Source organism: Lagopus muta, chromosome 1 (assembly GCF_023343835.1).
Source record: "Lagopus muta isolate bLagMut1 chromosome 1, bLagMut1 primary, whole genome shotgun sequence".
Classification (NCBI taxonomy): Eukaryota; Metazoa; Chordata; class Aves; order Galliformes; family Phasianidae; genus Lagopus; species Lagopus muta.
The window spans coordinates 4,973,105-4,997,613 of NC_064433.1; positions in this window are offsets into that span (position 1 = coordinate 4,973,105).

Sequence of the window (24,509 nt, forward strand, 5' to 3'; positions counted from 1 at the left end):
TAAGCTCAAGGAGGACCTTATAGCGGCCTTTCAGTACCTGGAAGGGGCCTACAGGAAAGCTGAGGAGGGACTTTGTATAAAGGCATGTAGCCACAGGATGAGGGGAAATGGTTTTAAACTGGAAGAGGGTAGATTTAGTCTAAATATTAGGAATAAATTCTTTACTGTGAGGTTGGTGAGATATTGGAACAGGTTGCAAAATATGTGTTTGCCCACAACAGCCCCAGGCTATGCTACAGACTTGGGGCAGAGTGGCTGAAAGAATGTGTGTACAGACCTAGGGGTGTTGGTCAATGCTTGGAACATGAGCCAGCAGTGTGTCCAGGAGAAGGAGAAGGCCAGCGGCACCCTGGCTTGTATCAGAAATTGTTGCTGGTAGGAGCAGGGAAGTGATCATCCCTCTGTACTCAACACTGGTGAGATCTTACCTCAGTGTTGCATTCAGTTTTGGTCCCTCACTACAAGAAAGACATGTAGGTCCTGGAATCATGTCCACAGGAGGGCAATGGAAGGGGTGAGGGTCTGGAGCACAAGTCTTCCGAAGAGCGATGAAAGGAACTGGGATTTTTTAGACTGAAGAAGAGGAGGCTCAGGGGAGACATTATCACTCTCTACAGTTGCCTGAAAGGAGGTTGTTTGAGGTGGGGATTGGCCTCTTCTCCTGCACAGTTAGTGATAGGAGTAGAGGGAATGGCCTCAAATTGAGCCAGGAGAAATTCAGGTTGTATTTCTTCTCTGAGAGAGCAATCAGGTGCTGGAATGTGCTGCCCAGGGAGGTAGTTAGGTTACAGTACCTGGAGGTGTTCAAGAAACATTTAGATGTTTTATTGAGGGACAGGGTTTAGTGGGGAAGTATTGGTGGACGTGAATAGTTGGACTGGATGATCCTGGAGGTCTTTTCCAACCTTGGTGATTCTATGATTCTATCTTACATCATACACAATGGAAATCCATGAAAATCTCTCCATACACTGGGGGGTGAAAGCTGTTTCTATTTTTTTTTTTTTTTTCTGGAATTATTAAGAATTTTATTAGAAGTGTGTACTAGTGTCTGGGCTAATTCTAGGGGATCTACCTTGTCCAACTACTTCTATTTTCTGTGCAAGGGTAAAAACAAAATATTTCTCTACTGCCAAGATTTTTGAGAAGAAATTTTTTGTTTGCATGTGTTTGTATATAATTTTAAAATTATATTGTCTCTGTGATCAAAAGATCCTCCATGCTCCTCTTTTGTAGGTTCAACAACTAAAACTTGTTGTCTTCTGAGAAAAATAACGGAATTCAAAGGCAGGCAGAGCCAGAACTGATTGTGCCTGTAGCCAGAAGCATCATTTGTGGTATTTATCTATAAGAAATGTCTATTTGTCTTATATTTGTTGACTTTACTCTGGCAAAAACATTTGCCCTGTCACCAGCATAAAATTAACAGGGTTTGGATCCCTATCCTTCTCTGTAAATATATAATTATTTTCACTTAGCCACATTTGCATATGTGTTTGCTCTGCTCTTCTCTGCTGCTGAAATTGGTGCTGCTTTTTTTCTTGGTTTCTTGATTCATTTGTCATATTTTCTGACCTTTGAAGCAATAAATTGCATCCCATCAACTAACCCCAAAAGATCTAACTGGATGTTGTTCTGCACCCTAAGAAAGTATTTGGTGTGTGTTCTCTTTGTAGTTTCAGAGGAAGGAAGATATATGAAAGGGGGAGCTTTTATAATTATAAGAGCTTTTCTTAGGGCTTTAGCTAACTATTAAGTAAATATGTTTCTTATTTTAACCTCTGGAGTGCCCCAGGCCGCACAGGGATATTTCACGTACATGGATTTTTGTGGTAGGATGTAGGTCATGCTATTGCACTGATTAGCATGGACTCTGCCTTTTAAGATATGCCTCTGGGTGGGATGTTCTTTTAAGGAGTAACTGGATTAGTCACTAGGTCAAAGACTAAGTGCCCACCCAGTCATTGTGGCCTAGAAATTCAATACCTTGTCCAGACTTGAGCTATTTGAATCTGTGAATGATCTCTTTCTGAGACTCTACCCAGTATCCACTTGTTCTACAATTAAACAATGGGAAAATAACTTCTAGGATATGTTCTTTTTACACTGACCTTAGAAAAAGTTGTTACAGGACAAGGTTGTTGACTGTGTTTTTTCTTAGTGTTCAATGCATTTTATGAGGTACTTTATAGGCTAAGAAATCTCAAATCCATTAAGAACTGTGAGACAGATGAAAAATTGAATTTCAGTTCCAGCCTGATGTCTTAATCCATTTCTGACTAAACGTTTTACACTGTGTTTAGTGTTAGGGACATCTGCAAATGAACATACACATGCACACATTGCACTAAGCTTCTTTTTTTCTATTCCTGCTTTCACAGTTAAGGGTATTCTTCTCACTTCCCTCACCCCTTTTAATGTCTTTTAAGAGAAAGACAGAGTCAGCAAAAACCAGCTTTCTGTGTCTAATGTGAATCAAGAAGGATGTGTCATGTATAATGAGACATGAATAGCTAAGGAGATTGCACAGCCTGGTATCATAGACACATGGAATTGGATGGTGAATCCTGCTTTATATAGGTCAGCATCTTGCTAAAACATATGATCACATCCTTATCTTCAGGCTAAATATACTAATGGACAATTTATTTCATTGTAACTCATGAAGATGTTTTGGTTCAGATTGTCTCTCTTTTGCATTCAACTCTCAAATATATTTGCAGATCATTGTACTATTCCTATACTCGTGACCCCTTCCAGCTTTCCTTTTCTATTTAAACTAAACTTTCTTGAAAACATGTAAGCAGCCTTATTCATATTGCTCCAGACAAAGACTTAGGTGTGCTTTAAATGGTACTGGATATTCCTTGTCTCTGTGAAAAACAATTGACTTGGCACACTTAAATTTGTAGTTACCTTTTTCAAGGCTGTATCATTTTATTGGCTTGTTTTCAGTCTAGTTGGGAAAAATGTAATTTCCTTTTTGCATCCAAAAAAATTGATCTCTACTGTAAGTGGATCATATAAGCTATAAATTTAATGGAAAGGAAAAGGCACCTCAAACATGGGTTTTGTTGTATGTCTTTTAGGAAGGACTTAAATACTTCTCCACTTAAACTCAGCACCAAATATGACAACTTAGAATGGAAGATCTCAGCTTTTCTTAGTCAACTGAATCACCCACATCTCTCTCAATACCATTTTGTAGGAAAAAATTATTCATGAGTGACCACATGTGAAACAGAAACACAGCAATATTGTGGTAACAGGTTGGAGAGGTGAGAGGAACACTGTCATCTGCTTCATGCTGAGGTTGCAAAGGACTCAATGAGCTGTTGTCAAAGACTTTTACTTTCCTGCTCCTGCAGAGAACTGGATGCCTCCATGACAGTAGACAGGTAAATGCAGCCTGGGTCCTACCGTTAGAAAGATACATATAGGTCCATGCAGTATTTTGTGCAGTTTGCAGTCATAGTAAAAATGAACAACTGGCAACATCTTCATGTTGCTATTACCCTCTAAGGATACACCAACCTACCTGCAACTGGGACATTGATTATAGACGCTTTTACAACAGGGATGTGTCTGGAGATGGATTATTAGCCTAACCTGTACCTGCCTGTGTGGGATTTGTTTGTAGAATTGATGTTCCTTAGTTCCATATTCCCTAAGAGGCAATCATAATGTGCCCATGGAAATAATATAATTTGTCCTTCAGATTTTGTTGGATAGTACTCAGTGATTAAAATGAATCAGCTGCCTTCCTGCCACAGACTTTTTAGAAAATCACAGAATCGTGGAATGATTGAAGTTGGAAGGAACATCTGAGTCCACCTGGGCTCAAGGAGGGACACCAGAATAGGTCAGGATCTCTCTCCAATATGTCCAATATCTCTTCTACTCAGACCAGTTATTTGTCCTGAAAGAGGAGAAAACTTATAACTGGGATCTACTGAGATTTTTCTTCAAAAACAAACAAACAAAAATTCTTATTCTTTCTTTACAGGTATTTTTAAATGTTTTGAGCACAGAATCTGTGTTTCCATTGTGGCAACTAGTTGTCTAGACAGTATTTATAGTTCAAACCATTAACATTAGGCACATTTTAAACTGCTGGACAGGAGAGCAAAAAGGCAGAGAACTTGAAAGGATACGTCAGTTTTAGTGATACGTCTGAGTCATCCCTGTCAACAATGGATGGAAAAGAATATATTAGTTGTACTGTCTGTTGTTTATTTACCAATTAACTTAATGCAGTGCTTCCCATGCATATGAGATAAATGGTCTTACAATCATAAATAATATATAGCTCTATTCTACATAGAAAAATAAATTGTTGATCTAAAACACCTGAATTACTGTAGTCTTATTTATGCAATTATTTCTTTTCATGCATGTAAGCAGTTAGCTTGAAAAATGAGATTTTAGAACTTGACCTTTTTTACCGAAGGATTGTTCAAGTCCTAAACATTCATAAGAGCATAGCATGTCCCTTAGGTCTAAAAATAGGACATCTTTTTCCAGATAGATACTAACCTCTTCTTATTTCTTAGAATTTATTTTTCCCCCTACTCTTACCACAAAGCCGCCCACCATTTTTCTTACTGTACTCCTGTTTGCAAATGCTGATGCCAAACAGAATTGATTTTCTCAGTTCTTTATATAAATACATGCATTTTTGTTTCCATTTAATCTAAATTTGCTCTGTATGCAAATTGTTTTGAATCACTTATATAGAAATAAATCTGGACATATAACATTACATTAACTTTTCTTTAACTGAAAAATGTGATTGGGAAGGAGTGTATATACAAGAAGGGTAGGGGCTGACAAAATGTAATTTTTCCAAAATGTGAAGAATCTCTAAAGAAAACTAAATGGGATTTCCTTTGCTCTTCAAGTTTTCATTATTTTTGATCTAAACCAAAGTTAGTTGTGATTGTTATCCATTTTAAGTTTATTGTCTCCTTTCTCTTAGTTCCTAACTCTTTCAATAAGTGAAAATTAACATAGGAGAAAAAAAAAATTGAAGACTTTAAAAAACTTTTTAAATTAGGTAGATCTATTTTTCTTTCTTCTTCTTTCTTTCTTCCTTATTGTCTCCTTTTTTATGTATTTCTCTCATATGAATTTCTTTTTATCCCAGTGTTTCTATGAGATACATATACTACTTGGTATAGCAGGGTTGAACAGATTCTTCGAACATTTGATTTCATTACAACCATAAAGAATGCACTTTTTTCAATATGTTTTCTTTATTTGATATAATTTTAAATGTGAGGTAAAATTGGCTTTAACAATTGAAATTGAGAGTAATATAATGGATGCAGAATTTGAATTCTTGGCAGCAAAAAGTTGTCTTAAAGTATTCAAATCAATATTATTACTATATTCTTGATAGAGTTATAAATAATCTTTTTTTTTTTTTTTTTTAACTTTGGCTTTTGAATTCTAAAACTAATATCTATTGCATTTTGCAGCTATCTCTCATGAATTCACTTTGTCCTAAAATTGTGCATTGGTTTTACATAAGAGCATATGCACTTTTATAGAGAGGTCAAGAAACATTTACTTGTCTTAAAACATGGAGGATAAGTTAGCATCATATTTTATAGGCTAACAAAAACACTGTTTTAATCATTTATGTAACTATTTAATATTTAGCACAGCAACCAAAACTGGTATCCATTGTCATTAGAGAGAGGCCGCAATCACACATCCTGAGTCATAACTCAACATTTCTCACCTTCAAAGCAGTTTGTGAATCATGTGAGCGACGGTCTTGAGAAGCAAAGCAGCATAATAATTCCAGAGTTAAAATAGCTTAACCGAGGAAAAGAGATTTGAATGCTGTCACACAAGCACAAGCATTTCCAAAGATGTGTCATCCTATCTATTTTGGACAGCTTTCTCAGGCTAGGAGGAATTGCGCTCTGGAAGTGCCTATCTCTTACCAATAGGGATCATGGGTGGCTAACTTAGGCTGCTTTCAGGCAGCAATGGATCAATGCAGGCCCAATAACTCATTAGCAAAGATGGGACTATATTGCCATTAATGCTAGAAGTTGCTTTAAATGAGTAACATCAAAACATGATAATTGAACTGTGTTTCAAAGCCAGTGCTCAGGTGGAGGGGAGAGGCTGTCCAAAGAGGGAGCCTGGTTTATTCAAACATGTGCAAAGAGAATGAATTTATTCTTTTAGACTGTTAATCTCAAGTGGGATGGAGAGAAGAAAGTTTCTTCCTTTCACTGGAAAAAATATTGAGCGCTAAATTATCAGGAAACCTTCCCTCTCATGGGGATGCTTGAATGAGTTCAACTTTCATTCACTGTTGAGGCTTTGAACATTTGGGATTATGAATGATTTTGAAACTATGTGGGGCAGGTTCAGCAGCTGTGATCTGAACAGAGAAATACACACGAAGTGGTGGCCTCCCCCAGATGTTGCACATCATGGAAGTGACTCAAATCTTCAGTCTCAGTTTATTCAAATTTTTATTAAAACCTGCACTTTTGAGGTCAGTTGGACATTTTTTCCCCCCTTCTGGCTTTTTAAAAGGTGATAGAGAAAATGGAACCTTTTTATCACAAGCAGGTAAAAAATCACCTTTGCCTTCACAGGCTTTCTGAAAATCTGTGGTTCTAATTCAGTAGAACTTGAACTGAGATTCTTCACACCAGAAGTCAGTGAGGTGCAGGAGGCTGGAGAACAAAGTTCTCACCAACATCCTGTGTGAAATTCTTTCATGCAGCCACAACTGTATTAAAAATATACTGTGAGCATCCAGGTAAAAAGGGCTTCATCACTGTGAGGAAATGTAAAACTATTTGACTAGTTTGTTTATGGTTTGTCTGAACAGTAGGGTCATATTGAAAATTCCATCTGCATTATCAAAGAGATCAACCGTGCAACAGGAAGGAAAGGTTTTGACATACACAGGTAGAGTGAAAAGGAGAAAAGTTTTTTTCTTGAACTGCTTTATCTTTGTTGTCCACTGGATCTGAATTTTCTCAGTTGATCTGATTTGTGTAAGAATGAAACCTGTCTTTAGAAGTTGAAAATATTTCCTTAAAGAAGAGGCAGGTGCAGAGCCACCTCAAGTCAAGGTCATATTGTATTCTTTTCATAAGTTAGGTTTCTCCATACATGAACAAAGCTTTAACACAGCAGTATCTCATCTAGGATGAGACCACATTTTAGCCTGGCAAATAAATCTGATTGAAAAGATTTGACCTCAAAGGTATATTTCTATGTGGGTTTTTTGGGGTTTTTTTTTTTTGTTTTTTTTTTTTTTGTTTTTTTCCTGATCACTTCACTTATTCTATGCTTTCAGCCCTTAGTATTTAATTTAATACTTACTGAATTTCCTGAATGAAAAAGGGTGGCTTTTCTGGAATAATATCTGCTCTTAGATGAAGCTGAACTTCAGATAAAACTTGAAGAAAAAGAAAAAAATTCTCTATCAAAGGATGGAGTCCCTGTAACTATGCAAACTCTCTGGGACTCTGAAAAAAGTTTTGTTGATGATGATGTTATTAGGAAACCTGCTGCCATAAGACTAAATCAGATTCAATCTCTTGTAGAGTTGCAAGCCTGGCATCTGAAACTTGTTAACAGTGTTGCTGAATTGCTGATTTCCTTTTTACCTTTTTTCTTTTCTTTTCTTTTCTTTTCTTTTCTTTTCTTTTCTTTTCTTTTCTTTTCTTTTCTTTTCTTTTCTTTTCTTTTCTTTTCTTTTCTTTTCTTTTCTTTTCTTTTCTTTTCTTTTCTTTTAAGAAACTGAATCTTTAGGTCATAGTCTTTTGTTTTTAACTATCATTTCAGAAAGCTTTTATATTTGAAACTATAGATAGCTCTGATCTGGAGCTTAAATTTGGAAGAGAAACAGTTTGTGCAGGTATTTCATACAGCCTGAACCTCCATCATCCCAGGGATCAATGTTTTTTGTGATGAACTGAAGCCCTATACTTGGTTTGTCTGCAGACACTCACCTCCACTGCCAGCTAAACTTGTTTCCAAAAGCTGAATTTGAGTGACTCACCAGACGTACTTCCTGAAGTAAAGAGTGCTGTTTTTCTGGGCTAAAAATGGAGAGAGAACCTGAGATTGGAGGCTTTCTTTATTCACAGGCACATCTTCAAAGGTATCTACCAAGATGACATCCAAGTATTGTCATTTCAAACCTAGTATAACATCCCAAGTACAAAAAGTTTTTCCTTGATACACTTGCATTGATATCTCCTTCTTTTTATTTATTTATTTATTTATACAAATTGGATTTTAAATTGTGATTCCTCCTTTACATATTTTTAGTTTGGAGTGTGACTTTTCAACTTATGTTAAACAAAAAAATATGCATTTGGTAATGAGAAAGAAGTCATCATCCCTGGAGGTTATCAAGAAATATGTCATACTGAGGGACCTCATTTAGTGGGCATGGTGGTGATGGGTTGATGGTTGGACTAAATGATCTTGTCAGCCTTTTCTAACACTAGTGATTCTATGAAATACATAAAAATGAAGTGTTCATGTTATCAGAACTATATTTTCCAATACTTTTTCATAAAATGTCATGAAGTAATGCAAAAAATTACCATGCCTTTATCTTGTTGAGACATTGGAAGAACCTGCAGTTTGCATATGTAGTGGAAAGAGGAGGGACATATTACTATATAAATGATTCTGATATACTTAAAGAAATCTAAAGGAAAGTTCCTCTACTACTGTTTCTCCTTTCATTTCACAGAATCACAGAATTGTAGGGCTCTGTAGAGATCATCGAGTCCATCTTAACTGCTAAAGCGGGATCCCTACACTAGATCGCACAGGTGGGTCTTAAATATCTCCAAAGAAGGAGATTCCACAACCTCTCCGGGCAGTCTGTTCCAGTGTTCTGATTGAGAAGGACAAAATAGTTCATTTTCTACCATGACATTTTCAGATCTTAGAAAATGAAGTACTCTGTCTTCTGGAGATCAGATGGATATTTGTTATCAAAGATTACTCTTTTTGAAGTAGTCTTCAACCTTTACTACCCAATGACACCAAGCTGAACAGAATTAACAGTTTATAAGCTTGTTAATTAATTTGGGGTTTCTCTCACTGATGCTGCTGCACGGGGAGGAACAAAATCAGTAGTCTGCTGTGATGGCTTCTATACTTACGCAGATGTTTGTGGTTGCCCAAGAATGTATAGCTTAGGAAGACTGAAACCTCTCTCTCTCTCTTTTTCTTTTTTTTTTTTTTTTTTTTCTTATCATACCAATAAATATACTCTGCTGGAGGAAGGATGTGGAAATCGAGCAAGTGTAATTAACTCTGTGTGTGCTAGCAGTCACATTTAGAACCTAAGATATGCAAGAACAAAGGAGAAAATTTTTATTTCTTTTTCAGATGACACTGGAGATTTGGTCATGGAATGTACTGAATAATCTGGCAATGACCCAGCAAATCACTTATGTGTATGCTTTACGTAAATATAGGATCAGAACTGGACAGCTGAACATCTTGTGGAATTAAAACCTAAGTCACAGGACTAGAAACAATTCGTTAAATGGAACTAGGACACAAAGACTCTATTAGGAATCATTTCACTTCCCAGTTAATGTGGGTGATTGGCATAAGGGCTTGAAGAGCAGAATTATACCTACAGTAAATTATATACCTTGGTTGCTCTAAAAGTAATGCCTTCTATTTATTTCCATAGAAATTACAACAACTACAGAGAGCACAGTAACACTATTTGATAGAGCGAATTCTCAGCTATAAAACATTAGTTTTTAACATAGTCACCACCATTAGCTATGCATTTTCACCAGTGATGAACAATAGTCTGCATGCAGTGCTTATAAAAATCTGCACCAGTGGAGGCGACCCACTGTCTCTGTCACCTCAGAAGGAAACTATGAGAATCGAATATATTTCCTCTAGTAATTGAAAAGGGACACCATGATTTCCAAGGTCTTTGCATGGCATCTAAATAAATTGCATATATGGTTGTATCAACATTTCACACTATTGTGAGTCAAATCACTTTAATGTAAGATTAGCTCCTGATTCTTAGTATACTAAACCTTTAATAGACTTACAATTTTGAAATTGAAAAGATCAAAGCAATCATAAGCAGTGTGTATAATACATAGTTTGGAAAGACTGGAATCTTTCTAGTATATATTTTTCTTATTTGTTAATCTGTAGGGAAGGAGCAACATGCTATAATAGCAGAGAGGAAAACAGGATTTAACGACACAATGTGGCATTCATAAGTCTGTTCCAGCCTATTCCCCCTCTTTCTTCTCAGACACGCCTAACTTTCTCAAAATAAATTTGAGGGACTGAAACTCTGCAGGATTGGATTCACTGAAAAGTAAATGCGTCTTCTTGTTTATTGCTGTTTTGTGCGTGTGTGTTTATGTGTGTGTGCAGGTTTGTTGTTTCTTAGTTAGAATGACTGACTGAATTATTCACAAGTAAATCCAATGCATCTTCTTTGCATGCTTCAATTAAAAATGTAATTAAGACAAACATAAGATCACTAACAATCAAAACTTTAAACATAGATTTGCAAACATTTATTACAGCTCTAATATTAAGGAGCACTACTATTTCTTTTGAGGGCTTCAAATGGCTGCAGCTGTATTTAGAAAGTTGTGTATGTGCTCAGCTATTTTAAAATTTGGTACCATTCTTTGCATTTCCTTTAGCAACAGAATCATTAAGCAAAATGTTTATGAAAAAAACTAAATAAAAACACAGGTGCTTTTTCTAGATTGTTCTATTAAAATGTGAGTAAATTAATTTTTATTTATTTATTTATTGCAGTGATTCTTTAATTAACTTAATCTTCTTTTAATCTGTATCTCGTCAAACTAAAGCAGCTGGAAGACTGGAACTACTGAAATAATTTTCCTCGTGTCTCAAAGAGATCTACATTAGAAATCCAGTCTAAAGGAAATCACAGAATCACAGAATTGTAGGGGTTGGAAGGGACCTCCAGAGATCCAACCCCCCTGCCAAAGCAGGTTCCCTACACCAGGTCGCACAGGTAGGCATCCAGGCAGGTCTTGAACATCTCCAGAGAAGGAGACTCCACGACCTGGGCAGCCTGTTCCAGTGCTCCATCACCTCACTGTAAAGAAGTTCTTGCGCACATTTGTGCGGAACTTCCTATGCTGCAGTTTCCGGCCGTTTCCCCTTGTCCTGTCTCCACTCACCACAGAAAAGAGTCTGGCCTCGCCATTCTGCCCCCCACACCTTAGATATTTATAGACCTGGATCAGGTCCCCTTCAGCCTTCTTTTCTCAAGGCTAAACAGACCCAGTTCACTCAGCCTTTCTTCATAGGAGAGATGCTCCAGGCCCCTCACCATCTTTGTAGCCCTCCGCTGGACTCTTTCCAAGAGATCCCTGTCTGTTTTGTGCTGGGGAGCCCAGAACTGGACGCAGTACTCCAGATGAGGCCTTACCAGGGCAGAGTAGAGGGGGAGGATCACCTCCTTCGACCTGCTGGCCACACTCTTTTTAATGCACCCCAGTAAGCCATTGGCCTTTTTGGCCACAAGGGCACATTGCTGGCTCATGGCCAACCCGTCATCCACCAGGACACCCTGGTCCTTCTCCACAGAGCTCCTCTCCAGCAGGTCATCCCCCAACCTGTACCAGTGCATGCAATTATTCCTCCCTAGTTGCAAGACTCTACACTTGCTTTTGTTAAACCTCATCTGTTTTTTTTCTGCCCAGCTCTCCAGCCTGTCCAGGTCTCGCTGAATGGCAGCACAGCCTTCAGGCGTGTCAGCCAATCCTCCCAACTTCGTATCATCAGCAAACTTGCTGAGGGTGGCCACTATCCCCTCATCAACGTAATTGATAAAGATGTTGAACAAGACCGGACCAAGCACCAATCCCTGAGGAACACCATTGGTTACAGTTCTCCAACCAGACTCTGCACCACAAATCAATCAGTTCTAATGATTTATACATCCAAACTCAGAATTTGATCTCATTATACAAAGAACTGAGAAGCTGTATCCTAAGCATTTCAATATTTCCCATAGTTTAAGATGCATTAAGATGTCAGTAATTGGAATAGAAATCATAACAAGAATTTGTAAAAGGTGCTACTGTTCATATTATTCTTGTTTCTGTATCAACTGACAAACAAAAACAAGGAGAAGAAAGGGAATTGGGATTTGAGATTAAGTTAATTTTGATAATTCAACCTGAAATGCTACAATTCCTAGTTTGCCTAATAATTTAACATTTTTTTATTTTTCATTTTTTGAACAGATACAGGATTAAAAATCAGCTTTATTTATGTCTTGTAAATCAATATGAAAATACTGCATTCTATGATTTTTTGCAAAAATGAAATGAGAGGAATATCTCTACTTTGCACTAGATGCAGATATGCTGATCAAAATCCTTAACATCAGCAACTTTCAGAAGGCACTGGTCTGATAACAGAAGCTCATTACAATGCATTCTTTTGGTGTTTGATAAATAAGAAAGAAAGCCTCGTATACCTTAAATTATGTCAATGTTTATGATTTACAGAGTATCAGATTTCAATCTTAAATCCAGTTTTTGAATGCCACAAATTTTATTCATAATATTTACAAATTTTTATCAGTTTCTACCAGTGAATTAGGATGCAGTAAGAGGCCAAAGTTCTGCCCTTTTTTGGTGTGTGTTTTAACATATAGCCAAGTGAGCGAGCTTATAAATTCTGATTGAGTTGGCACACTGACAGATTAGGATTTTTTTTTTCACCATGTCACAAAATCTGTTTTTCATGACTTGTCAAGCAGTCTCTGATTAATTGGCCTAGTGGTACATAGGGCAGAATCCAGTATTTTTATTTTTATTTATTTATTTATTTATCTTTACATTTTTTAAAATATGTTTGACAATTCAGTGTGCACACTCTAGTACCCTGGCACTGCTCTCTGGCAGAGCCCTCTGTGTTGCTTCTCAACCACGGCTAGTGACTTGTGCTCAGCTCTATTCTGCCATTTCTAACCAGTATGTAAACCCCGTGTTCGTTAAGTCCACTGAAAAATAGTTTCCTATTAACCAATTTGATTTTTCCTTGTTCAAACAGAAGAGTGTACATCCTGGAAATGCAAAGGTAACCCAGCAGATTATCACCAGTTAACACAAACCTGCTTAACGTACTGCTGCACTTGCAATAAACAATGATGAAGGTCGTGATTATGACAGAAAAGATGACATTAATGAAATAACATTACCATGTGACTTTGTGTCATGACTTAAAGAAAACATAATTAAAAGAGATGGAAAAGATCTATTTTATCAGTTCATTTATTTATTATTTACTACAATGCATTTCAGTCATTAGCTAGAAAAATAGCTGATGAAAAACCTGATGTTAACCTAGATATCTGTCAAGTTTCATAGAACTGTAGTACTCTGTCTCTTTTTTCTATTTCTCTTTCTGATTTTTTTGGGGCTCTTTTTATCTCTTGAAGTTAGTCAGCGAAGTTGATATGTCCAAGGTCAAAAGAATCTGCCAGATTCTTTAATTATCATCTTTAATAAACAACACAAAGATTTCTTAAAGCCTTTCGAAATGGAAGACACTTTTAAAATGGCACCTTTGAATATATGTTGTTAATGCAGAACAGACGTGATTCCCAAGCCTGACACAGTCCACAAAATCTCTCCCTGAATTGTTTAGACTTCACATGTGACTTCTCCTTGGTAATCATGCTAAGGACCTCTATTTTTCTCTTCTTGAAAAGTAACTTCTACAATTGGTGAATTCCAATATTTGGCTTCATTTTATATCAGTTTTACTAAAATAAATCCAGAGTTTTATAGAGTGCTCTAATTCTGAGACAAAAGGAGATCTTTGCACTGATGTTTGCACCCAAACTTTTGATTTTCATAAGCCATAATTGCCATGATTTTCACTGTTGCCATGATGAGCTGCAATCTCATGTAGATATTCATGACAGATCCATTTTGTGAATGGCTGTGCATTGGTTGGAGGAAATGACCAGCTGATGATCTAATGATAGAATCTGATTCATACCATTTACCATTTCACCTCAGTCTAAACAGCATTCTTTCACTAAAATAGGTTAAATAATAGTCTCCGCTGTTTGAAAGATGTGAAGAGAAATCTTCAAGGCTTATTAATCTCAAGAAATCTTGGCATATAGTCCTTCAGAAAGAGGACTTCAGACTACAGCTGGTGTAAAGCCAGCATAGTTTGATGTAAGGAAGGCCACTTTTAATATAGTCAAGCAAATAGAATGGCCCATCTCCACACTGTTAACTAAAAAGTAATAGAATAGTCGATGAGTGAACCTTTGAAGTGAAAGCCCCATTTCCCTTTCCTGTCATGAAAGAGTGCTCTGAAGTACATCCACTTCGTTTCCTCAGTCTTTGCTCATCACACAACAAGTATTTCTCTGTGTTGCCCTTTGAAAAGAACTGTCTCTTCCTGTTCAAAATAAGGAGGGGAGAAGAAGGATTTTTTCTACCTAAATTAATTTTGCTTCCTGAATTTCATATTGTGAACCAAAGGCTGGTTCACAGTGGTGTGCTTCTTGGGCATAAGTTCTTCCCCATGACTTGTGTCACCCTTTGGAGTGATACAGACCTCCCACAGACTAAGTTGGTCTCCCTATGAGCTTATCTTTCCTCATTGACTACAGGGGGAGGCATAAGCAACCAGGATCCTGATCAAGATGAGTCAGTGACTGCCAAGAGCCAGGTGAGCTGAATCATAGCCCGAGGGGTGTAGATTATGAACAATATGCTGCTTTTTAGGCTTCAGCGTTTCATTTTCTCACTCGCCCAAACTGATCCAAGTTTGAATGCAAAGCTCATTTTTCTGTTATCCAGGGACATTACTCAAGTCTCTAGACATGAAATATGAAATTAAAAAAAAGGAAAAACCTTAAAAATTTTACCTTTCCCAAACATATTGAAACCTCAATCGTGATTTGTGCAGGATTTCTTTTTAAATGAAATTTGCCACATGAAATTTTGTTAAACAGTGATTCTTCCATGTGAGGCAATAGTAGTTCACATAATTGTCTTAAAATTTTGTTAACTGTCTCCTTGTTCTAGAATTGAAGTACACATTCATTCAAGGAAATACACTGCATCTTCTTTAAATTAGAAGTGCTTGACAGCTATGTTGAGAATGGGAATCCTAGTATGAATTGTATAAGCATGTACAAAAGCATTTAAAGATCAAAAAATCTGAGTATAACTTTGCGAAGTTAAATTACTGTAATGTCAGAAGGATAAGAAATGTGTTCAGTGTTATAAAATGAACAGATATCTGTGTGCTGTATTCAGTCCTTATCATTTAATGACAGATAACAATGTATTCCTGCTAGACAAGCAATCAATTTTTTTGCATGTAAATAACCTTGTCTTTTTCACTATGATTATCTATTTCACTATGATCACTATGTGACTGTAGAAAACCACAGTGCAGCATCATTTTCAAATTATTTTCAGGCTAGTGGGATAGGTGTCAGTTGTGGGCGTCTTTCAGAAGCTGGAGGTTTTAATCTAAGCAAAGGAGATCAATGCAAAGCACAGGAAGGAAAAGACACTGCAGAAGTCTTTGACAAGTTTTAGACTTTTATTCTCCTCCTAGCCTTTTCGCTCCCCCGTTATTTATTTAAACATGAGCCGTTGCCCTTGGCAGTGCTTTTTGTAAGCTAAGAGGGATTCTCCACATTGAGGCAAGAATTAAAGCAGAACTAAGTAGCAGAGTTGTTTGAGGGCTTCCTCCAAAGCCTTCCTAAAACCCATGTAAAGGCTCTCGTTTTTTCCAACAAACACTCAGTCTGGCCTCAAGGTCCCCGAGTAGTCCACAGATTCCTCTTCCTTTTTGCTTTCAGCTTTTGCTCATTATAGCTTTTCTTTTTAACCTCTGTGGTCAACAGTGTTGGGTTAAAGAACTACATCGCATGTCCCAAGATAACATTTTACCACAGAAACTGTAGGTTTTGCTCTATCCCCAAAGAGAACCTTCTTCTGACAGAAGAAAGTACCACTCAACTACAGCAGTTAATAAGAGAAGCTCAAATTCGATTTGATATGCCACTGTAATACAGATGACTCCACTGGTATTTACCAGCATGTAAGGGCAGATTTCAGCCTCTGGAGTCTCCTGGGCACAGTGATTTGGTTTTATTGTGTTAATACTGAGAAGTTCTCTAGAAATCAGAAATTCACACTGAAGAAAAACACAGAGAGATTATAGCCTAAATTGACGAGGCAGATGTAGGATGGGAGGGGTAACAGAGGCAGAAAGGAAGAGTTAACTGCAACATAGATTTGTAGCAAATGACGAACTGGAATGTAAATCTCTACACTGCCACATTGTTCATGCAAGGCTTCCCAGCTTCCATTGCTAAATGTAATGCCGGGACAAAAAGCACAAAATGCTAAGTTATGCAGCATTGACGATGGGCTGTGACAACTAGGGCTGCTGATCGTGACTCTACTACAATATATAAAACAAAGCTACTGTTGAATTACAAAGGTGACTTAGGACTAGTTTCTGTGGCACCTCAGGATGAGCAGCTCTACTCCCCAAAACCAACAGCCATAGCAAATCATCCAGACAAAATCCAAGATCTCATAGAGAATCACTTTTGTTAATAAAGAGCCATATTAAGTAACAATTATGTTTAAGATAGGAAGATTTCTGTGAAGGGTTTCATGACAATCCCTGAAGCAGATGGAGTGAATGGGTCAACTTTCTCTAAAATGAAAGCAGCAACACTTCTCCAAATGTCAGTGTTCACATACTTACCTTTAAGTTCCCTAATTATAATTTTATGGTTTCAAATCCTTTGAATCCAGTTTTTCCTTTCTTTGGTACTAAATCAGGTAATGTTTTGTTAGTTTTCTAAGAACAAATTAGGTTATAAAACAATTCATAACTGTACTAACACCCACAGACAGTAACTCTAAAAATGATTTAAACAAAATACATTGCATTTTGTACCTTTTTCCATTGTTCTTAGAATTTCATTTGTTTTCATTAAGTCTTAAAAAAGATCAGATTGAGCTGGAACTTGGGTGAGAGAGGTGATAAGTTTGTAGATAATAATGCATCTCATCAGTCATGAATTGCACAAATTAATCTTCAGATAGGGGCATGTCTTACAAGAATTTACATGCTAGCACTTTAATTGTCAGAAGCTAGTTTCTATTAGGCAGATGGACTGTGAATGAGTAACAGCATTTCCCTTTAGAGGAAGGAAAAAAGAAAAATGAAGGTAAGTTAAAAAACATTAAGAAATTTCTTTAATAATACTATTTAACTTACATTGTAATGAGGTGAGAGAGGAAGACCTGTAGTGAAATAAGACCGTGTGTGCTTTGTTTAATAAATGTCTTCTTTCTGCTTAGAACAAAGCGTATGGAAAAAGATAGAGAATGAAAGAAGTATTACATAGGAGAATGTGTGCGGAGAAGGAAAGATCTATTTAAAGGAATACTTCGAAGAAGACAAAGAAATGTTATGTGTAAAACTGACTTTTTTCTTTTTTTCCTTTCTTTTCTTTTTTTTTCTTTTTTTTTCTTTTTTTCTTTTTTTTTTTTTTTTTGGATGAAATTTGAATATTTGATTTTTTTTCCAACCATTGCTGGTAAAAGTGGGTTTTTCCTTCCTGTAACAAAGTGGACCAGAAAGGCCACTGAGCGTGGTTTGATTTGCATAGGGAAAGAATGCGGTTCCCAGATGCAGGCCACAACTTGGTCACTTTTTTAATGCTGTATCTTTTTTTTTTTTTTTTTAATATATATTTTGGAGCATGAATTAATCACTGTGTGAATTCATAAAGGTTTCTGTCCATACCCTAGCCTGACCTGGGAAGATGAAGTCCTATGTATGTGAGATAGTTCTTTTGGTCATGCTGGAGAGGCGGGCACTTGTGGCTCAGCTTAGCAATGTTGTGAATTTCACACTCATTTGTAGGCAGCTGTTAAGTAAACAGGACAGCCACTGTGGCTACTAAATATTAACTGCTGGCTCTCATTTCTGAGAATAAAAGGATTTATACTGCATGCTTACTAGGGATAAACTGACTTCAAGAGTGGCTATTGGTGAACTTCATCAGTTTATACCAAACCTTGTACATGCATGCTTTCTTTGTAATTAAGAACTTGTTAAGTTACAAGACAAAGCACTGCAAGTCATTATGATGACAGTATCGTGTCCTGTTATGCTGTTCAGTTATGATCTGAAAGCATTTTAAAAGTATTTATTGCATTTAAAATATGATGAACCAGCATGCCAGCGGCAGATAAGAATTATTACAATCTATTGTTTCACAGGTGAATAAAGGAAAATGTTTTACCAAGGGTGGCTGTGAATCAGGAAAAATGAGGATTAAAATCAAAGTGATACAGCTGATAATGTTTGGCTTTAATACATAAAATGCAGTGGGTCCCACATGTGCTGACAGTTTTTTGTTGTGCACTTACACAAGTAACTGAATAAAAGCTAATGGAAAAAGTCAGTCCCTGTTCCTCTTGCAATTAGGGGGGGTTATCATAGATCTAAATGTGACATAAAAGCCTACTGAAGCTTGTCAGCATCAGAATGTGTCGCTGTCATTTTTTTCTGACCAAGACTGAAAATTCTTTCCTTGATCCAAAAAAGTAATGGAACAAACACTTGAACCCCTGAATTTTGAAATATTTCAATATTTAAAGATGTTCATATACATTTACATTTCTTTATATGCATTTACTGTTGTGTATGTTTGTGTTTGCAGGAACAGAGTTTTAGGGTTTTAGAAATAATTTGTCCCTTTATTGCAATATTGTCTTTATGCTCTGGAATATCTCTGTTGTCATATTTTATTTAAAAAACTTTTATTGGCTTGCAGAGTACTGCATTATTCTGTCTTGCCACGTGAAAGTGTGCTTCTGGCATGGTATCCCGTGTTTTTGTATATGATATCTCCGAAGATACTGTCTTCACTTAGTATATACGCATTGTAAGGCAAGCTCCATTTTTAAAATCCAATTTCTCCTGAAAAAAGAGACTAATCTGTAATTTGTTTACTTGTGTCTTATGTAACTGCTCCTTTTTCTATGATTCTGTAGGTTTTTTTTTTTTTTTTTTTTTTTTTTTTTTTTTTTTTTTGCATGTGGTTTTTTTTCATCCAGTGGAACAAATTAATAACTTTTCCATTCCTAATTTCTAATAGTATTTAATATTCTGAATATAAATGGCCTTGTCTAGCTAGGGCTGGTGAGATACCTTACCTCACCAATATTTTCACATTACTATACAGAAAATATTTTCTGTAGTGACTACAGACTCATTCTGGAAAAATTTTATAATTGATGAGAAGTGATTAGGGACAACTAGGTTTTTTTTCTAAATTTGATGAAACTACAAAGCTTTTTGTTTTGTTTTTTCTTATTCCTGTTGAAAATGCTGCTTGAACAATTTTGCTAGAAAGATTTTATAAAAATAAATTTCTCAGGCAATATTCAGACAAGGTCTATCAAAGAAGAAAATTGCAAAATTGAATGAATTGATCTCTATATTTGAAGATTTCAATTACATTTCAATTCACAATTTTATAATACCAAATTGTAATGGAGTTTCTAAGGAGAAGTATATACACGAACTGTTACTTTCTCTTTTGATTCTCTTGTTATCTTGTAAAACTTCAGAGTCTCTAAGAATTGCATATGTACGTATGAAGAAAGAAAGAGAAAGTAAAAACTCTGATGTCCCCGTTTTATCACAAGTTCTAAAATCTCTATTCACAAAGCAACAACAAAAAGACAGGAGAATATCTCTTTCTTTTATTTCTAATATCCATCTCTGCAGTTCCTCTGGGCACCCTGTGTAGCACTGCTTTGTTTTTCAGAATATTTGGCAGTTAATAGGAGTACCTTCTTCTCATCCCCTCTATGGGTACCTACTTCCGAATTAATCTTCCTTCACAGCACAGCCTTCTTTTTTTTTTTTTTTTTAAGATGAACTTCTAGATGAAGTCAGATGAACTCAGTCCTAAAAGTACCCATTTCTTTCTTTTTTGTTGGTTTTGAAAGTTATCCAGGGTGACTAGTTTTGTGAACATACGTGCACTTTCTGTCACCTCACAACACCTTCTTCATGGCTGCAGTGGAGATAAGGTTTATTGAATGGAAAATCTCTTCCAAGCATCATCACGCTTTGCACTGACGGATGTTTCTTATGCGTAGAAAAATCATAAGCCGTGGCAGGATTTTGCTTTTGTCATGATTGGTTATTGGGGTGGTTGATGATTTCAGGTGTTTTTTTTCCAGTGACTTCAGTGAGATTTAGATCAAATGCTGAACTCTCTGTTTTCTTGGATTTACTTTTTTATTTTGTTTTTGTTTGTTTGTTTTGCTCATTATGGAAAATCAGTCCCTGTAATAATGAAAAAGAGCAGAAGTTCCAGTCGGGGCTGTACGAGGTAGTTTATGCTGACTAGTAGGATGAATTTCACTCACAAAACGAGGTTAGGAACTTGAAAGAAAAATCCTCACATCATGAAGGTAGACAGTTAACCAAAGTTTTCTAATGTACACTTTTAATATAATTATATTGTAAGGGCTTGTTTTGCATTTTTAGTGAGAAGAATAGAAGATACACAAGTTGGTGAGCAGCAGAAAGCATAAGCCTTATCAGCAATAAACAAAGCACATACTGAGAACTTGAGAACTTACAGTGAATGCAGAGGAGCTGTTTCTGGCTTGTTTGTGATTTACATTATTAGACTTTTGTTAACTAACAACAACAAAAAAATTGTATTAATAACCATCCAAAATGCTGTCGCAGCCAACACAAAATAAAATCTACTCTACAAAGCAGAACAGCTACAATCACATTCTTTGTAAATTCGATTCCAACCTATGTTGTAAACCATAGGCTGATAGATGGAGCTAAAATATCGGTAAAAGAACAGAGTTCTTAACTGTGCATAACACAGAAACAAATTGTTAAACTTATTCAGTTCTAAAGGCCTTTTCCATAATTTCTGCTAATGCAAAAGACTCCTGAGGCAACAAGACAGCTTACCTGCCAACTTTGACATTTCTATAACCAAATCAATATTTCAGAAGCCTTGTGCTATAAATCTGATGTTGATTTGAATTTCCTGAAAGTAATAAACGATCCAATTAGAAAACAAACGAAAAGGTGAGAATAATTACACTGTTTATTCTTCCAAGATGATAAGGTGGGCTTGACAAGACAAAATGCTCTTTCTAAACCTAGAGTCTGTCTATGCTTGCAATTGATCTTAGGAGTTAAAGGCTTTTTTTTGCATTTTTAACACTCTAAGTTAAAATGTATTGCCTTGATAGAGATGTCAAGAAGCAGTTTTCTTGTAATATCTCATATGCTTCATTTTATATTCCTCTTGCTTAGCAGAAATTAAAATCAAGTTGGAAATATATATGCAGAAATAGGCCTTATGTTGCAATGATTTTACAGCAACAGTTTTAACATTATGTCTAAACAACTGTTTTCTTCACCATATCACTTATAAAATGGAATTCTTGCATTATTAGATTTTGGGGTTTGCAAAACCAGAGGAAAATTTGGGGCAATATTTTCTGAGGAAATTTGTGAGTTCAATCCAAAGCCAGACATTTGTAGTGGAATTAGGAACCAGTTCTCTGCAAGCATTAAGCACTGCAGGATTCCTCTCTTTGCCTCAGCAGTATCTTAGACGTACATTTGGTATGTAGCTGATCTGTTGGGTTACTTCAGAAGGAAAAATAAATTAAAAATAAAGCCATTGGTGAGGTATCTTTGGTTCTCTGCCTGTCTCACTGTATTAATGAATTGCTGTTGTGAGGACAACTTGGCTGAACCTCCTCGATATACAGGTGTGGGGAATTTTACTATTTTTTGCTATTTTTACTATAGTGGCTGCTATTTCATCTATACTATGGAAACTTGTCCTCATCATGTCTTGGCTTTTCAAATGTTAAGGATACTCAGAGCTCAAAAGCAAAATCTTAGGGTAAGAGCAAGCCATTTTAGAGACATAATGAAATAGTGTGTATTTGTGCATATCTGCAGACTGAATGAGCATACCCAGCAGATGATGACTGATAATTTAATTTAAAACACTTTGATTTGTATAAGTAGGGATTGTGTCATGACACTTGAGAAGTAGTTCACTTCTCATACAACTTATCAAGGAGTCCCCTTTACAGCAAGGATTCCAAGGATTCATGGATTTAATCTTGGAAGAAACTAGTATCAGTGTTCATATCAATGGCAGAGCAAGACACCACTGAATTCATGAAAAATGAGTCATGAAGAGACATCATCTTTGTTCAGATCTCTGTTTCAGGAGATGCAGCATATCTTTGCTGTAGTTCACAGTGGTTTCCCACAGTGTGCTCTAAGCAACCAGATAAATCATACATAGCCTTGAGCATTTGGGTCACATGTGTCCAACCCTCTAGTTTTATGTTTTTGTTGCCCTCTTTTTTTAATGCTTTAATTAAAAAAAATATTAAAAAAAAGAATAAAAAAGAAGTTTTGTTACTTGTATGCATTAACATATAAATATATTACATATTTTATATGCAAAAATGCAATCCAAGACAATTCCTCTTCACTCCATGCTGCCCAGGGAAGTCAAAAGGTTGGACACTCCTGATCTAGGTGTTAAATATTTACTGTAAACCATATTTAAGAATTTCCTCAGTAAGTGATGGAAAAGGAAACAGCTATTCCAGGGTGTCAAGATTTTCTGTTTGATTCTGGTGTCTACTTTCAGGACAAACTTCTCATGCATCCTGCATGACACTTCCAAATACATGCCTAACCATGAGACAGATAAGGTCAAATGAGGTGCATCTTCACCTTTGAGGCCAATAACAAAGGGATGAAAAATTGGTTTGCATTAAAAAAACTTTTTGTGAAAAACAAAGCTGAGACCATCACGCTACTTTTTTTGATTGCTTGTCTACCTGCTGTCCAACTACTTTATTTGTTTTCCTAGAAGTTAGTAATCAACTTAACAAAAGTTTGTAAAATGCATACAAGCTCCAAAGATATTGAATCCTGAGAATTTATTTAAAAATAAACAGCTGACTAATGAGAATTACAATAATTAGTCTGGACTGAGGTCTCAGTTTGACTTGATGTCAAGGAATTTTCAGAAGGCTTAGATGCTAGTGAATGTACAGCCTATGGAAAACCTTCGTACAAGTCCTGATTGAACGTCAGTCCACTGAAAAACAGACCTCGATAGTGTCACAGACACAGAACTTGTTTAATAGGTTTGACATTTATGTAAGCAGAAAAAAAACAATGACTTGAACTCAAAATACTTCCATAACAAAAGCAGCACTAGCAACAGCTAAAAAAGAAAGAAAGAAAGAAAGAAAGAAAGAAAGAAAGAAAGAAAGAAAGAAAGAAAGAAAGAAAGAAAGAAAGAAAGAAAGAAAGAAAGAAACTACTGTAACATGTAAGAAAAAGCATAATCTGTTGTTTTGCACAGAACCAAGGCTATATCTTTCCACAGCGCTGTTTTTCTATACTCATTTACATCAAGAAAGGTAGGAGTAGAACAAGCCCATGTTGGGATGGAGGACAGTAATGATTTCCACACACTTTGCTCTCTGACTGTGCAGAGCATGGGGCAGTGGTGAATCAGCCCATGAGTCCTAGCAATTCCAATTCTGAGCACTCAGGTTGCTCTAAATGTTTTCAAAGACAGATTTTGTTTTGCTGCATCTCATAAAGAAAAGGGCCCTGCATATTTACTTTTCTCTTTGTTTTACTGTTTTCCCTTCTGTGTTGCTATGAAAATTGTTTTATTCTTATACTGACATTGTAAGCTTCAAAAACAGATCTTCTTGCCTAACATTCATCTGGAATATGACAAAGATGCCCTCTGCAGCAAGCTTAACACTGCTATCGTCTGCATAATAAAGATAGGCTTTATGTATAGAATATATATGCATGTGTATAATTTTATACTGATATATTGTTTGGGCACAAAGATAAACAGAATAAGAATCACAGTAGAATAGGGGAAGAATCCTGTAACTCAGTGAGTGACACCAAGAACAGATCTCATCTGTCAAATGATTGAATTGAGAAGCTTTTCTGAACATCTCTTCTAGGACAAAGTATTTTATATTTGGAAAATAAATGTACGCAAGCTAATAGTGTGCTGTTTCCCCAACAATTCCATAAAAAAAAGTTGTTTTGCATTCTTTCTATCTCTTTTTTCTTTTTCTCCTTGGTAGTTTTCTCTCACCTCATCTACGAGGACAAAATGAAATAATTGGATTCTTACAAATACATGTGCTGCATTTTGGAACTCAGTGTTGGTAAAATTATCCACTAAGTCATGAGTTCAGACTCTGTCTGCATTGCTCTAAACATCTCACCTAATTAAAAATGTAGAATTTCTTCAGAGACATTTTTATTCCAGATCTGCGGGAATTTTCCTATGTGATTGCTATTGCTTTTTCTTGAGAAAT